General features: G+C 40.1%; 1 protein-coding gene and 1 pseudogene across 2 annotated transcripts in view; both read left to right on the forward strand.

The window, feature by feature from the left end:
- LOC134396444 (fidgetin-like protein 1) overlaps positions 1–7,289 on the forward strand; it is a 59,627-nt pseudogene extending 52,338 nt beyond the window's left edge.
- The window catches only part of LOC134400790 (cytochrome c oxidase assembly factor 1 homolog), a 76,565-nt gene that overhangs the window by 31,803 nt on the left and 28,653 nt on the right, over positions 1–16,109 (forward strand). The gene's annotated exons all lie outside the window — the stretch shown is intronic.

Genomic DNA, 16,109 nt, shown 5'->3' on the forward strand with positions numbered 1-16,109 from the left:
GTATCTTTTCTGGTCTCCGTAATGGAACAACAGGCCAGCTTTCTGCTGCCTCCTGCAGCTCCACTCCACAGTTGGTGAGAAAAAAGGGAGACCAGAGGAAGCTTTTGATTTGCTTGGAGATCTTTTAGTTTTGAGAGGGTGGGTGGGGTAGGGGGAGAGAAATCTCCAGGTTAGGAGGTGTCAACTAATATATGTAAGCAACATCCAGATACGTCATGGCATAGTCTGAAGGCCCATGACACTGCCACCGTGCTGAAGTTAGGTGGTCATGGGGCTGGTCAGGGCCTAAGGCCACCTGGGAGCCTCATGTACTCTTCCATAAGTTGCATGGCAAACAGGTGAGATATATATGAAATTAATGAATAACTCAGAGCTTGGGTTGGGGAGATGTGGGTTCAGATCTCTGCCACCGCCATGAAGCTTGTTGGATGCCCCCTGCTTTATAAGGGAGCTGCAAGGATAAAAAAGGATAACTCTATTTATAGCACTCCCCTGAGCTCCTTGGAATGAGGTTAGGAGTCGGATGTGATAAAATCCTAAATCAAAATGTTGGGTGGGGAAAGAACAGACAATCTAGTCATTTTAGGAAGAAAACAAGACACTGAATTCTTCCAGCAGGTGGCGCCATTATTCTGGAACTCCAGTAGCTCCTAACCACAGTTTTCTAATCGATGATGATGATACCTGCTTTGTATGATGATGGACATTGTTCATTTGGTCCTTAGAGCACAAAAAGTTAGATTTGAATGCTTGGGTTGTCTTCTCAGTTGCACATTGTGATGATAAATAAAAAATATATTTTTCTCCTGCTAAAGGAGTTCTAACTCTGTTATTGATACATCAGTGACCATCTTATTACAGGCAATTCATATCTTCTTTAGGTTATTATATATTAGCTGAACATGAAGTTTTTCTGCTCTATCTCAATGTTACATTGTGTTTATCTAACATTAGATAGATGTTTTAGGAGCTCTTAATTGTTCCTCTAAGGAAACGCCAGGTGGCTGATCTACATCTACTAGTTTTTCATATTGTGCGAAGTATATGAAATATCTAGAAATCTTTTGATAAGTTAATATTTAAGCAAGTTCCTAATGAACTGTTAACCTGCTGAAAAATGAATTGCTGTGTCTGTAAAAGCTTGTTTCTATGATCTGTTTCTCTTGGAGCTGTTGATTTTGTTTTGTTTCTGGTTAGCTTGTTCAAGCAAGGAGTTAATCCAAATTTGAAATCACTGAAAAATGTCTTTGTGTGGCTCTTGATTCACCTCTTTTTTTACCCTGATGATAAGGGGCTGCATAAACAATTACAGTACAATATGTAAAGATGGGTGGAGTAGTACACAGCTGAGCACAACCGCACAGTGACCCAAGAATGGCAGGAGGTTGCAAGCCAAGGTAAACAATATCACACCATTGTATTTCATGTCACCACCTCTTGACTGTGTCTTTGCAGTAACTAGTGTAGCTCAAACGTTCAAGTTGCCTCTAAGCCTGCATTGAAAAGGTGACGGAAAACAGTTTTTAACCACATTGATGGACGGGAGTGTAGGGCAGTTGAACGGTGTTGAGAAGGAATTAATCTGCATTGAATATGTCGCGTCTGATATTCTGATAAATAAGGTGAAAAAAATGTTTGATACAAAGTAAGAACCTTCGATCAACCATTCACTTCAGTACACACAGATTTGTCTAAACAACTAATAACGGTTCTTTAACCATTTCATTTATGGGATTGCTCAAAGAGGAGAAAGGCAGCTAAGGATTTGGTGGGCATGCACAATTTTGATTGTAGTACAGCTGGCATGGTGGTAATGATGTAAACTACCCTTCTCCATTCTCAGTGATTTGGGGGCTGTATAACCAGTTGGCAAAGAATACAACAGAAGTGCTTGGTATTCTGTAACAATATCCGTGTTTATTTGACCATACTCTCAGACATAGAGGCCTACTCCTGTGTGCTGTCTAGCCAAAGAGTATATAGGACTGGGTGCAAGGAGTGCTTAGCCAGCACAGTATCGCAATTTGTGCTGATGTTGTGAACTAATCCAAGCACAACAGGCTTGGTAAATGAGGCTAGATTACCATTATCATGATGAAGTGTTACAGTGTGGGAATGTTTAATCTCTTAATACTTAGAAAACAATAGCAGCCCAAATTTTAAAAAGATAATGGGGGATGGGGAGCCATGTTGCTGATAACTGTTCGTGTTATATAGACAATGTCCAGTCTGACACTTGCACATCCAAATTGCATGATTTAATCCACAATAACAAGGAATGTGCTCTACGGGGGAAGAGTCGCCTTTTCCCTGATATGCACCCAGTGCTTGGAAAATGTGATATTGCTGCCACAGAAGCACAGTCTCAATCAGGGCTGGCCCAAGATATTTTGCTGCCTGAGGCAAATTGACAAAATTCCCCTCTCCCTGCTGCCCCCCACATACACATGCACACATATTTCATGTACAGAAGCCAACTGGACTGGCAGTTGAATCTGGACTGCAGTTTAGTGGCAATGGGGTAGTGTTCTCCGCCACACCTGAGAGCAGCAGAGGAATTTAGAGGGTGCAGAACAGGCTGGGTGGAACACACAGTTCTGACTTCCAAGAGAGGGGAATGACTAGGGGGCTTAGACGGAACAGCTCGCATGCTGACCCCCAGTATCTGCAGCCTGAGGTGGTTGCCTCACTGTGCCTGATTGTAGGGCAGGCCCTGGTCTCAACGGAAGACAGCTGGACAGTTCACAGCAAATGACCAATGCTACACATGTATTTTGCTTGATATTGATAATCTCTGGAAAGGTGTTTAGTTTCCTTGTTTAAAATATTTTTCGCTCCTTAGTGGATATTATTATATACTGCTTTTTTTTCATAATTGTCAGGATGGGCCTGGACTCCCCAGTTTGATTTCAGATACTGAGTCAGACTCGGAGGCAGAGCTAAAAGAAGTTCAGCCAAGACAGAGAGCAGGGGATGAAATTCCCCCAAACGATCCAGGAGTCAGGAAGGAACCTTCCCAGGAACTTATCGAACAGGAGGCCTAGGTTCAGAGATTGTCTTCCCCCTCCACCCCCCTGGGAACTCAGTCTTTGTTGGATGGGGAGGGAGCATCGGAATTGACAGATCCCAGAGTCCACCACAGGGTAAAGCAGGTGGTGTTGAGAGGAGGTGGAAGGCAGTTTGCCAGACTAGCTGCATTTCAGAAGTTGGGTCCAGAAGATCTTCCCTGAAGGAGGAGTCCAGTAAGAACCTGTCAGGTGCAGTGAAAAAACATCCATTTAGTTGATAGGCAACTGCCTTGCATCGTCTGGCTAACTAAGTTTAGAGGATAGCTCCTAGCCTTGTCAATGATTTAGGTGTGAAGAGGTTGTTGTTTGTCACTGAATAAAAACTTTTTGGAATGCACAGCAAATCTTTGTTGTCTCACATTTCGGTGAAAGGGTTTAGAATCACAACGATAGTGATTATTAAAAAGGCAAAACTATAAAGACACACACACCTACAGTAACAGCTGCGTAAGGGAACTGCTGTTGAGAACCTAAAAGGAAGCAACTGAGTAATCCTATAGAAGTTGACTATCAAAAAAGTAAACAAATTACAGCTTAGATCAAGAGACATCACAGTGCAAAACAACACAAGTTTAGCTCTCCAAACTCCGATCCACTCCCTTTAAATAGTTATAATTAATCCTGTAGCACTTACTTTATGAATTAAAATTTTAATTAATACCTTCTGTATTAAGTGAGCTTTTTGGGTGCAGCCAAGAAAATGTCTGTGTCTGCAATTCTTCTGAATATTAGTGACATAAGAACATAAGTGCCCTGCTGGATCAGATTAAAGGCGTATCTGTTCCAACATTCAGTTCCAACAGTGGCCAATCAGATGTCTATGGGAAGTCTACAAGTAGAACATAAGCATAATAGCACCCACCCACTCATGTTCCCCAGCATGGTGCCTCTGATACTTGAGGCCATATGTGGCCTTTGGCTTGTGCCTAGTACCCACTGATAGTTTTATCCTCCAGGAATTTATCCAATGCCCTTTTAAAGCCATCCAAATTGGTAGCCATCACTATATATTGTGGAAGTGAATTCCATAGTTTAACTATGTTGTATATGAAGAAGTACTTCCTTTTATCTGTCTTGACTCTCACACCATTCAGCTTTATGGGATTATCCCAGGATCTACAACGAAATATATCATCTACTTTCTCCATATTATGCATAATTTTATGCATATCTGTCATGTCCGCCCATACTCTAAACTTAAAAGCCCCCAAATGTTGTAACCTTGTAATCTTATGCACTCTGATCTGATAGTAGTAACAAAGCAACCCTATGCATGCTAGTATTACTGTGTTCAATGACAATTACTCTTTACTAATTGTGTATACCCATTTACCTGAGAGTATAGGTCTGAAAAATGAAAGGTGGGGGTAGAAATGCCACATGGATAATCTTCAATAGTTAGACACTGATTCACATATAATTAGAAATCATGTATGTATTAATGGAAAGTGTTCCAGATTTCTGTGTCTTATGTGCATTTGTAGTGTGCAAACGTTTGTGCTTGGCTTCTGTATCCAAATATACTTGATCAAGAGATATATTTATTTTTTCTGGCTATCTTAAGTAATGAATTCATAAAGTACTGTTATATGACTGCCCCCAAGAGCTAATGGTAGAGGCAAAGTTCCCACCTTCACAGTGACATACACCTGAGTGAATGGCAAAAGAATTACTTTGATGTTCCCACTGAGATTTGTACACCAGAATGGAAGGCAGATGCATATTGTACACAGAGTTTATGCATTCAATATGCAGGGGCAAACCCTGACATCTCCCAGGTTTTCACTACCCAATTCAAGGTGCTGGTTTTAACTTATAAAGCCTTACACGGCTTGGGACCACAATACCTGATGGAACGCCTCTCCCGAAATGAATCTACCCGAACACTACGCTCAACATCTGATGTCCTCCTCCGGGTGCCTAGCTCGGAGAATGGCAACAAGGGAGAGGGCCTTTTCAGTGGTGGCCCCTCAATTATGGAATGAACTCCCCAACGAGGCTCGCCTGGCGCCAACAATGGAATCGGTTACCTAGGGAGGTTGTGGGCTCTCCCACACTAGAGGCATTCAAGAGGCAGCTGGACAACCATCTGTCAGGGATGCTTTAGGATGGATTCCTGTATTGAGCAGGGGGTTGGATTCGATGGCCTTCCAACTCTGCTATTCTATGATTCTATGATTTTCGGCACCTGGTCAAGACTTTTCTCTTCTCCCAGGCATTTAACAGCATTTAACTGTATATGCTGAGTTTTTTAACTGACCCCAGAAGTTGTTTTAAACGGATATTGTCTGTTTTTGTCTGTATGTTATGCTTTTTATGGTTTTAAATTTTGTATATTTGTTTTTTAATGTTCACTGTTTTAACTGTTGTCATCCGCCCAGAGAGCTTCAGCTATGGGCGGTATATAAATGTAATAAATAATAATTACCTGTTCAAAAAATACGCTGAAAAGTACTCTGCAGTGATTGACTCTGACAATGCAGAGACTGGCTTGAAACATTTTCAATGTTTCAAACATTCAATGTTTCATAAAAACATTTTGACTTTGGCAAGGTGTCAGCAAGTGACAGTGTCAAGTGGCAATCTGCTTTGACAACAAGTAATGTGATGGAACTGAAGTGTGTGCAAGAGATGATGCAGGTTGGCAAAAAGTTCCAAAGCTCTTTGAAGGTACAAACAGATATAAGCGTTGATAAGGCCTCTGTTTCTTTCCCAAACTCGCTTTCTGCTGTGGTGACAGTGAATCTGTGCTTGGGGCTGGCACATCACATTGTATGAATCAGGGACCACATATCCTTGTGAGACCCTCCCCCCTGCTTTGAACTTTCATCAAAATGGTATTATGCTTTCCTCAACCAAAGCAGGAGTTCTACATTCTGTTTCATCTGTGCCTATATGTGAAGCATCCAGTATTTCCTCTTGCACAGCCCCATTATTTGCAAATAGTGAATCAGCATTTAATAGTTCTGTGATACCCCTGAGTAACTCTAATTTGGGGCAAAATTCATCCTCTTCCACCCAATCTGTAGGGTTGGGCAACCTGGGAAAAAGGAAAACATTTGTACAGTGAAGAAAGTAGTAATATATCTTCTGGTTTCACTCCTGATAAGTCTTCTAACATTGAAGGAAAGAACTTTACATGGTGTAGAAGGAAAAACAGTGAGAACAGCATCTGATTTCTAAACTGCAAAAGAACGGCTCTGGGTGGGCCAGCAGAAGAAATGCCAAAACCAGTCCCCTATCATACACATGGAAGTACAAAAAAGTCTTTGGGAGCTGGAAGATCTCGGGATCCATTTGGAAAGTTTGTCCCTTCAGTGCCAAAACAAGATGGAAATGGAAACATGGAAATGCTATGCAAACCTGGTGGGACTGAAACTACAGAACTGGCTCATTCAACAGATGAATGGTTAAAGAATATTGAACCAAAAATGATAGAACTTACTATGCATGAGACCATGGACCGTTGGCCTCCAATAAACTGGGATGACATTGCTGGAGTTGAATTTGTAAAAGCAACCCTCAAGGAGATAATAGTGTGGCCTATGTTGAGACCTGACATTTTTACTGGCTTGCAACGCCCTCCAAAAGATATTCTTCTGTTTTGGACCTCCTGGGACAGGGAAGACTCTGATTGGCAATCTAGATCCACATTTTTTTTAGTATTGGTGCCTCTTCACTGGTCTCCAAGTGAGTAGGTGACAGAAAAAAGATGGTCCGACGCCAGCAGCAATTTTCATTAATCCTCTCTTGTCCCAGCATGGAGATGGTGAACTTGAATCTTCCACAAGAAGAAAAAACGAGTTCCTGCTCCAATTAGATGGAGTGACAACTTCTTCTGAATTTGTTTATTTATTTATTGCATTTCTATACCGCCCAATAGCCAAAGCTCTCTGGGCAGTTCACAAAAATTAAATTCTGAAGACTGCATACTAGTAAAAGCAATGAACTGGCCACAAGAGATTGATAAAGTTGCATGAAGGAGACTAGTGAAGAGTCTGTACATCCCACTTCCTGAAGTTTCTGCCAGAAAGCAGATAGTGCCTTGTTTGATACCAAAGGAACAATGCTCCTTAATGGAAGAGGAATTGGATCTCATTGTTAAAATCAGTCGGGGTTTCTGGGGCTGTCATGACACAGCTTTGTCGAGAGGATGCTCTAGGCCCAGTCCGCAACCTTCAGTCTGTTGACATTGCAACTATTACACCAGAGCAAGTATAATCTATTGTTTTCAAGATTCTGTCAATGCTTTAAAAACTCTCTCTCTAGTGTGTCCTTCAAAGATAATTTGCATCACTTAATTTTGTATCAACTTTGATTTTGATTGACTTCTAAACTGTTCATGGTGCTCCAATAACTGTGAGGAAACTGATGACATGGTCATTTTTGCTTTGTTGCCTGAGCTACTAAGCCCTCTGTGCAGATAGACTGCTTAGCAAGAGACACTCTTTGTCACTTAATACTACAATTCTCGGCACAATTACTAGCAAGCAAATCCCCTTGAATTCATTGGGAGTTACTAATGAGAAAACATTCATGCATGTCCCTGCAGTAAACCTATAGTGTAAAATTATCAGATGTGCTCCATCACATCCCAGTGTAGAAAACCCATAAAAAGAATCTGTAGTGATCTTACGTTTTTGCTGCAGTTGTAAAAATCTCCAACTGATTATTTTTTAAGGATCAGCATTAATAGGAGACATTCGGTATCTCCAAACTGTCTATATAAGGGCAGCCGCATTGAGCAGGGGGTTGGACTCGATGGCCTTCTAGGCCCCTTCCAACTCTACTATTCTATGATTCTGTGCAACTTTCCTCCCCTCAGACTTTCCTTGTACCTAGGCTGTTTTGAGTTACCTCACCCCCACAACACGAGATTCATAGAACTCTGTATAACATGTTGTTTGTGTCCAGTTTTTTTGTGTTGTACCTCAGGGCATAAATGCACATAAGAAGACTTTTCTGTGCTGGACGAATACAATGAGTTGAGGAAGTACTTAAACTCCATATTGCTGTAACTTGCTGCCAAAAGCAGTTAACCCTGATGATATTAATTATGTGTCCTAGCATTGAAATGAGACACATGATTCTTTTAGGAGAAAAATACCGGCATTGGGGATAAGAAACTTATAATCAATTTTACTTTGAGGATTAAGGGGCCTAGGACGGTAGGGCCCAACATTTTTGAATCTCAATCTTACTTTTTGATGATGTCATTTATCAATGTAAATTTGAAAATATATTGTTAGTAAATAAACAAACTTCCTTCATGATAAATAGAAAACATCTCAATGGGTATTTTTATACATCTTAATGTTGAATGTAAGTGTGAATTTTTAGTGCAAGTTACTGAATAGAGTCTAGGCATACGTCAGAAATCTTTCTAGATATATTGCCAGGTTTCTCAAATATATAAGAAGTTGGATCACATAAAAGTAATCCTTTTCATTCCCCTCTTCATCCCATGTTTGAGATAGCTAATGGCAAACCATGCACTTTAGATGTGTGTTAACTTAGTAAAACAAACGCATGTGGAAATTCCTTGTATTGAAAACACAATTGTCCTTCGTTATTTGTATAGAAGGAATACTTTGACTTAGCATAAGGAATATTAGCTAAGCTACTTTTTAAAGACACAGCAAGAGCTGCATCAGACCTTTTAAGGTTATAAAAACTGGATCAGACCAAAAGCCTTTCTAGTCCAGCATTCAGTTCTCACAGAGGCCAAACAGATGCCTATGGAAAACCCACCACAGGACATGAATACAACAGCGACCTCCCACTTGTGTTCCCCAGCAGTTGACATTAACTATTTAATGTAATGGTTCTCAAACTGTGGGGCAGGCCCCATTCACGCAACATGAGGCATTTGCAAAGTAGACATGCCGTTCCAGAAAAATTGGAGCTTAAGGACATAAAAAGCGCCATGCTGTATCAGACTGAGAGTCCATCTAGTCCAGTGCTCTGTTCACACAGTGGCCAACCAGCTGTCGAGCAGGGGTCAACAAAGCAGGACATGGTATAACGGCACACACCCCCACCCATGTTCCCCAGCAACTGGTGCACACAGGCTTACTGCCTCGGATCCTGGAGGTAACCATCAGTGCTAGTAGCCATTGATAGCCTTCTCATCCAGGAATTTATCCACCCCCCTTTAAAAGCCATCCTTTCTTCCGCCACCTAACAAGGTCTGGGAAGGTGGAATGTTCTCTGGTATGTTCCCACTAACTTTACTCTGTTATGTTGTCTTTACTGACCCTTTATCACAATGTGATTTGGGAAGAAGAAAGAGCTGCTGCTTTGGTCTAATGATGTTTTCCTGTGCATGGTTTTGGGAGGAAGTTAATGCTATTCCAATCCACGGATTTTTGCATGCAGTAGCAGATCGTTGTATGCATGTTACAACATGCAACCATCTCTGCATAGTCAACTGTGGAACAGATTGTAGGTGTTGAACATAATTTCCCAATATTATAAGATCTCTCCTTGCTCTGATTAAAAAAAAAGATATTGCCCAGATCCGGAACTTTTTCAGGTGCTCTACTGAGACAGGTGTCTCCACTCCAATGGAGGAGGGAGTGCTTATGTTTGTGTTCCTTGTATTGATCTGCTGATTTTTTTTATCTCTTTAATAGGAAACTAGCTGACTTTCCTGTAACAAAAACCAAGAATGCAGTCCTGATCAGGGACACCATTCAAGGCCAGGCATAGACTACATGCCTTCTCCATATATGTTGGGACATATCCCATGAAATATAGTCAGTTTAGGCTGCAATCCTAATAGGAGTGCTTGAGGATTTTAAGTCTGCATTTCAAAATGAACCAAGCAAATTTGCACTTTCCAGGCAGAAAGCGGTTATCTTTGGTTTTTTGAACTTTTCTGAATTTTGTAATACAGTCCTTGGCTCAAACATCATACCAAAATGCATTCAGAAAGGTTTCAGGGAAAAATAGATACAAAAGTGTATATTTTGTGGAAAATGCATTACAGTTATGTGAATTTTCATAAGGTTTTAAAGAATTACCATAATGATGCAGAAGTGAGACAGAAGGGACTTTAGAACACATGTGAACCTGTCATGGACTGATCCTTCCATCCTGAAATATTAAACACAATTACTTGAGAGAATGTCCCATTGAACTCAGTGTGGCTGACTTCTGTATAGACATGCATAGGATTGCACTGCATGACATAATCCTTAGTATGACAATTCCTTATTGACTGCAATAATCATTGTCTCATATATTCCTGAAAGGTAGATCATCATGAGAACTGTTTTATAGATGGAAAAATGAAGATAGAGATGGCTACTTACTCAGGGCTCTACATCCTTTTGCTAGACTATCTTTCTACACTGTACAGTCAGTTCACATTCTGTACCAAGAAAAGCTGGATTCTATAAATCTGAATAGCTTAATCTTATTTTTTTGATAAGTCTGCTTTTTGCTTGTCACAGAGAAGGGATAGGTAACTATGAAGGGCACTAAAGCCCATCCCCAACCACTAGAAAGGTTAGTCACCACCACTACACGCCCCACTTGGTTTTTGATATTTCAGCTGGCATTGGCCTAATGCTTTAAAGCATACATTCACAGCCATGAGGGCTAGCAACTTGCTTTTTAAAAGAAAAGAAAAAGAAAGCTGAGTCTTAGGAAGTTGAATTCTGCACCTATTCTGTCCCATAGAATTTTAGCATACACCCAGGCCTGCTCATGGCACTAATTTCTGCCTCTATGAACAGGAAAAGAAAAAGAAACTTACAAAGCTCTTTATATCAAAATTATCCCTGTCATCAAACAGTGGATTCAATTTGAAAGAGTTGCACTTTGTTTTGAACTCAATTTTTGGGAGGGGCAAACCCTCCCTAGTATTGAAAGGCAATTATCTTGCATTAGTGTTAGTCATTTGTACTAACCTGTGATTAAAAAGTTTGTGTGTTCTCAGCATTTGTCCTTGGCTCTTGCTGAAAGTACCTTTTTCTATTTCTTAGGCCCTGCCCTTGGGCAGTATATTTTTGCTGCTGCCATATCTTGATAATATGTTGTGTTTCAAAACTGAGCATTGTCCCATTAATGCAACTGAATTGCTAAACAAATGCTCCACAGTCAAATACAATAGAAAACAAAATATGAGCAAATAGAAAATACATGTATAGGAATAATGACTTATCCAGATCATTTTTTTAAAATAACTTTTTTTAAATTTAGGGTAACATGATATTCTGTCTACATATTATTTAGACAAGAGGGATATAGGGTAATAGCTTTGCTTATCCTGCTCATTATCGTTATTTATTCATTTATTTTTAAGTAAAAGGGAAGATTTTATGCTGCAGTGTTCCCCTATCAACCTGCCTGGTCAATGAGGTCATCTAAGGGCATGCTCCTGGTGGTTCCACATAGACCTATCCTCCGATTGGAGTCCACCAGAGGAAGAGCCTTCAGCGTGGTAGCCCCCCTACTATGGAATTCCCTGCCTCTGGGGGCCAGGCAGGCGCCAACTTTGTATTCCTTTTGGCACCTCCTGAAAATGTTATCGATCCACCCACGGTTTACTTTGTATTTTGCTTTTCTTTTTTAAATCTATTTAATATGTTTTTATTCTGTTTTTATTTTATCTTGCACACCTCTCTGAAATTTTGAATGGGGAGTGGTATATAAATATTGTAAATAAATAAAGAATAACAAATAAATCAAAGAAACCATTAAAATAAAGAAAGCAGGATGGAGGGAATATTGATGCGCCCTAAAAAGATGCCCAGTGGAGAGGAAAAAGCAATTTGAAATCTAAAACCCCACATAACAAGCCAGTGAAGACTGAGCATGGTCAGTGTGCATGGAATCTTGACTGACATTTAGATGGGGGCAGGGGGAGGGAAACTGGACGCAAGAGAGGGAGTGGAATAGGGTGGCAGGATCCCTGAAGATAAACTCTCTACACTGGAAGATTTTACTGCAGGAACTCATTGTTTTTATTTCTTTTTCTGAACCATCTAGAAATATTTATATGGAAGGGTGGTGTATAAATCTGTATTAAAAACTATACCCCCCACACTCCCAGTTTCTGTCAAGTTCATTGGAGTAATATTCTATAAATTTGGGATACTGCCTCATGAGGTTGTATACTTGATTAATTTTAAAATGGAGACATGAACACTCCGGCATTTCATTGGAACAACAGATGTTCTTGATCTTGGAAGAGTAACTGTTGGAGAACATTAATGTTGGAGAACGTACTTAATTTTGTGAGTGGGAATAGAAAACAACAAAATACTTCTCTTCACAGTCTTACTCACTGGTCTCCTGTCTTAAATAATAACTTACTGGTATGCTGTGGCCTTTGGAGTAATTTACCCTCTTCCTCCTATGTTTTACACCAGAGAAATACAGGTCCTGATTGTTTTCTAAATGGCAATTTATTTATTTATTTATTTCATTTCTATACCGCCCAATAGCCAGAGCTCTCTGGGTGGTTCCAAAAATTAAAACCATTCAAAGTATAAAACAACAGTACAAAATCATAATATAAAATACAATGTAAAAGCTCAATCAGATAAAAACAGCAGCAATGCAAAATTACAAATTTTAAACACCAAGTTAAAATTTATTTATAGACTTAAAATGCTGGGAGAATAAAAAGGTCTTCACCTGGCATCTAAAAGCATATAATGTAGGTGCCAAGCGAACCTCCTTAGGGAGCTCATTCCACAGCCAGGGTGCCACAGCAGAGAAGGCCCTTACCTTAGTGTGCACGTAACCACTTGGGAAACCAGGTTTCTAAATGTTACTGGTATGAAAAGGAGCCACAGGAAGCATGTGCAGTAATGTATGAAGGAGCCCCATAAGTTTAATAGGAAAAGACACACTGAAGTCAGTCTTCAGATCCTTTCCAGTCTTCAGATCCTTCATAAAGACAGAACAGGATGGTAGGAAGATAGCTTTTTACTTAAGAAAGCCTAGTGTGTTTCAGCCCAGATTTTCTTTGGGGCCGTCTTCAGGGGCTATAAAACAGTCAATACATTCAATTAAATTCCTTGCATAAAACAATGGAAGATAACACATAAAATTAATACAAATTGCATGATTGCTTATGTATACTTACATTCTTTAAAGCAGCCTTCAGAGTACTCTGGAAGATATGTCTCATATGTTCAATAACTTGCAAGCGAAGTTATTGCTGAAGGCAGCAGATTAAATAACCTACATACAGTTGCTGGCAACCTCTCACACAAGGTGTTAGCAATGTCAGAGAGATAAGAAGTCAGGGCTTGTCCAGAGTTAACTTCATGAAAGAGTCAAGGGAGTGTCACCAAAGTAAGAAGCCTCAATTATATTAGAGAAAGAAATCGAATTCCTCATTGGGACCTTCAATGAGGACTTGAAACTTTCAACTTCAAAATCCATTCCATCTCTTTTCTGAATAAGATCTTATTTTCTGTGCTTCTACAGCTCAGAACCTCACGTCCAATATGGTATTATTATTATTTTCAATAAAATGACTTACTAATGGGGTACCTATTTTTTTATTTCTGATGTTACAGGATGTTTGCCTATTTTCTTGAGGATCCTTGATGTTTTTCCAACAGCATTTTTTTTGCCCCCATAAGGCTTCAGTGAGAAATTAGATTTCATTCCTCTGTAATTGCGGCTTCTTAGCACTCCCTTGCCTCTTTCTGTGAAGTTGGTTAACCTGGGACGATCCCTGACTTCTAATCTCTTTGACATTTTGCTGTTCTCTAAGGTTAGAAATGCATTATATTAAGCTGGTAAGTCCACAAGCCAAGTAGCCCCAAGCATATGTTTCCAAAGTTTTAAAAATTATTTTCTAGGCTTGGGCCTTTTATTTCTCATTTGCTCAAGAAAACCCATTGAAAATTAAAAGGGCTAACAGTTCTTGCTTTCCATAAGCAAATCACACTATTCACCCCAATGCACATGTCCCTGCTTGCATGTGTGTCTTGCATTCATTATGAAGCCTCGTTAGCCATTTCCTACTCATTGGTGTGAGCTGAACAGTTGACGTGGTGTTCTCTTCTCCCTCTACAATGAATAAGTTCCTCTTCCTTGAGCATTATTGTTTATATCACTTCAGCCATATAGCTAGGCATTTAGTGGATGTACTAATACAGCAACTCAGTATCCGGTATTGCATCTCTTTAGTTGTTTGTCATAGCCTTGAAAGGGATTAGTTTTAATTGAGGGTGTTTATGTCCTCAGTCCTGGATGTTTCAGTTATGATACAACCTAGTTACTCTAATTAAATGTGTAGCAAATGGAACACAGTCAACCCCCATATAAATTGACCAGTCAACCAAGTAACTTCTGAAAGTAGGAGGGAGATCCAGGACGAATCAAAGGAAGTTCTTTACCCAGTGCATAGTTAAATTATGGAACTCACTACCACAAGATGTAGTGATGGCCACCAGTTTGGATGGCTTTAAAAGGGGGTTGGATAAATTCCTGGAGGCTAAGGCTATCAATGGCTACTAGCCCTGATAGTTTTGTGATCTCTAGTATTCGAAGCAGTAAGCCTGTGTGCACCAGTTGCTGGGGAACATGGGTGGGAGGGTGCTGTTGAACCATGTCCTGCTTGTTCATCCCTGGCCAATGGCTGGTTGGCCACTGTGTGAACAGAGTGCTGGACTAGATGGACCCTTGGTCTGATCCAGCATGACACTTCTTATATTCTTGTGAAAGTCATCTGCTACTATTGTTGATGCCAGTTTAACTCTTCAGTGTGAAAGCTGATCTGTCTGACCAAATTAGGACATGGATTGAGTGGATCTGGGCAGTATTCAGCATGTTCATGCAGTTGCTTCACTTTCATGCCCACTTGAAAACTCAGCATAGCTTTAAGATGCACTATTGGCAGCTTTGAGGTGGGATGACAAATGTGGGTGGAGTTGGAAGCTGGGGGTGGGGTCAATTCTGCATTGATTTGAATCCTGTTTAGGCATTGTGATATACCTGAATAAGGTAGACTAACACAAGCACAAGGGATGCAGCCCCACCGCCTCAGTCCTCGACCACCCCATGTTGAACAAGGAGGTCTGCAGCAAGTTTCTACCCCAAGGAACTGGATTCTACATATAGGCCCTGTCCCCCAAGTTAAGATGTTGGTTCCTCTGACTCTCCACCAGCAGGTAGTCTATCAAAGCAACCAGATATACTGCAGGTCCTGTTCACATTGCTGCGCCTGCAGTGATGTGCCTTTGATTTTTAATTTGACTGTTTCAACTTAAACACACACTCACACACTGCCAGTGGTTTTTATTTGTTTCAGAGATTTTGACCCCTGATCTAGAGTTGTGACCGACTCATGGGTGGAATTTCTTCAGAAACAGCTAATTTAGGTTTTTGTGTGTACTGTATTTTTTGGTATTTCAAGCTTGCCAAGTTTTGCAAATACCAGCACAGCAAGTTAAGTAATGCAAGAACTTAAATTAGTGTTACAAACCTGCATATCACAAATTTAAATTCCTCTTCATGAATGGAAGACAATGATTGAAACTTACGTTCTGTGATTGGCGAATCCATAAACTGGGTTGATTAAGCAGAAAATATACTCAAAATATTAGAAGCCCTGTTCTAATCAACGATGACCCCTTAATTGTCCTTTCCGCTTGGTCTCTATTGCAATGTCTTTACACTCTGCCAACAGTCAAACAAATGATGTGCTAATGCCTTTCTGCAGCCTGTGCTGAGGTCTATTAAAATAAGTGAAATATTTTTTCTTTACGTGATTTCATCCATTTTGCCTACAACATTTTTCTCAAAATCCACTGAAACCAAACAACGTTTGCTTAGATGTTTCAAAACATTTGCAAGAACCCCTTTTTAAATACAAATAAACAGAGGTGTGCAGTTTTTAATTTTTTTTTTTTGCCATAAACAAATTTAGTGGCGGAGTTGAACATAAATCTCACATTAAATGACGATGCTTCTTTCTCGCTTTTTTAATTGTGGGAGAAAGTCACTTTGCCATTGGTGCTCATATCTTTAAGAATACAAACCCACAAAAGCAAGGAAGCATTACAGATA

The sequence above is a fragment of the Elgaria multicarinata genome, chromosome 1 (assembly GCF_023053635.1).
Source record: "Elgaria multicarinata webbii isolate HBS135686 ecotype San Diego chromosome 1, rElgMul1.1.pri, whole genome shotgun sequence".
Taxonomy (NCBI): Eukaryota; Metazoa; Chordata; class Lepidosauria; order Squamata; family Anguidae; genus Elgaria; species Elgaria multicarinata.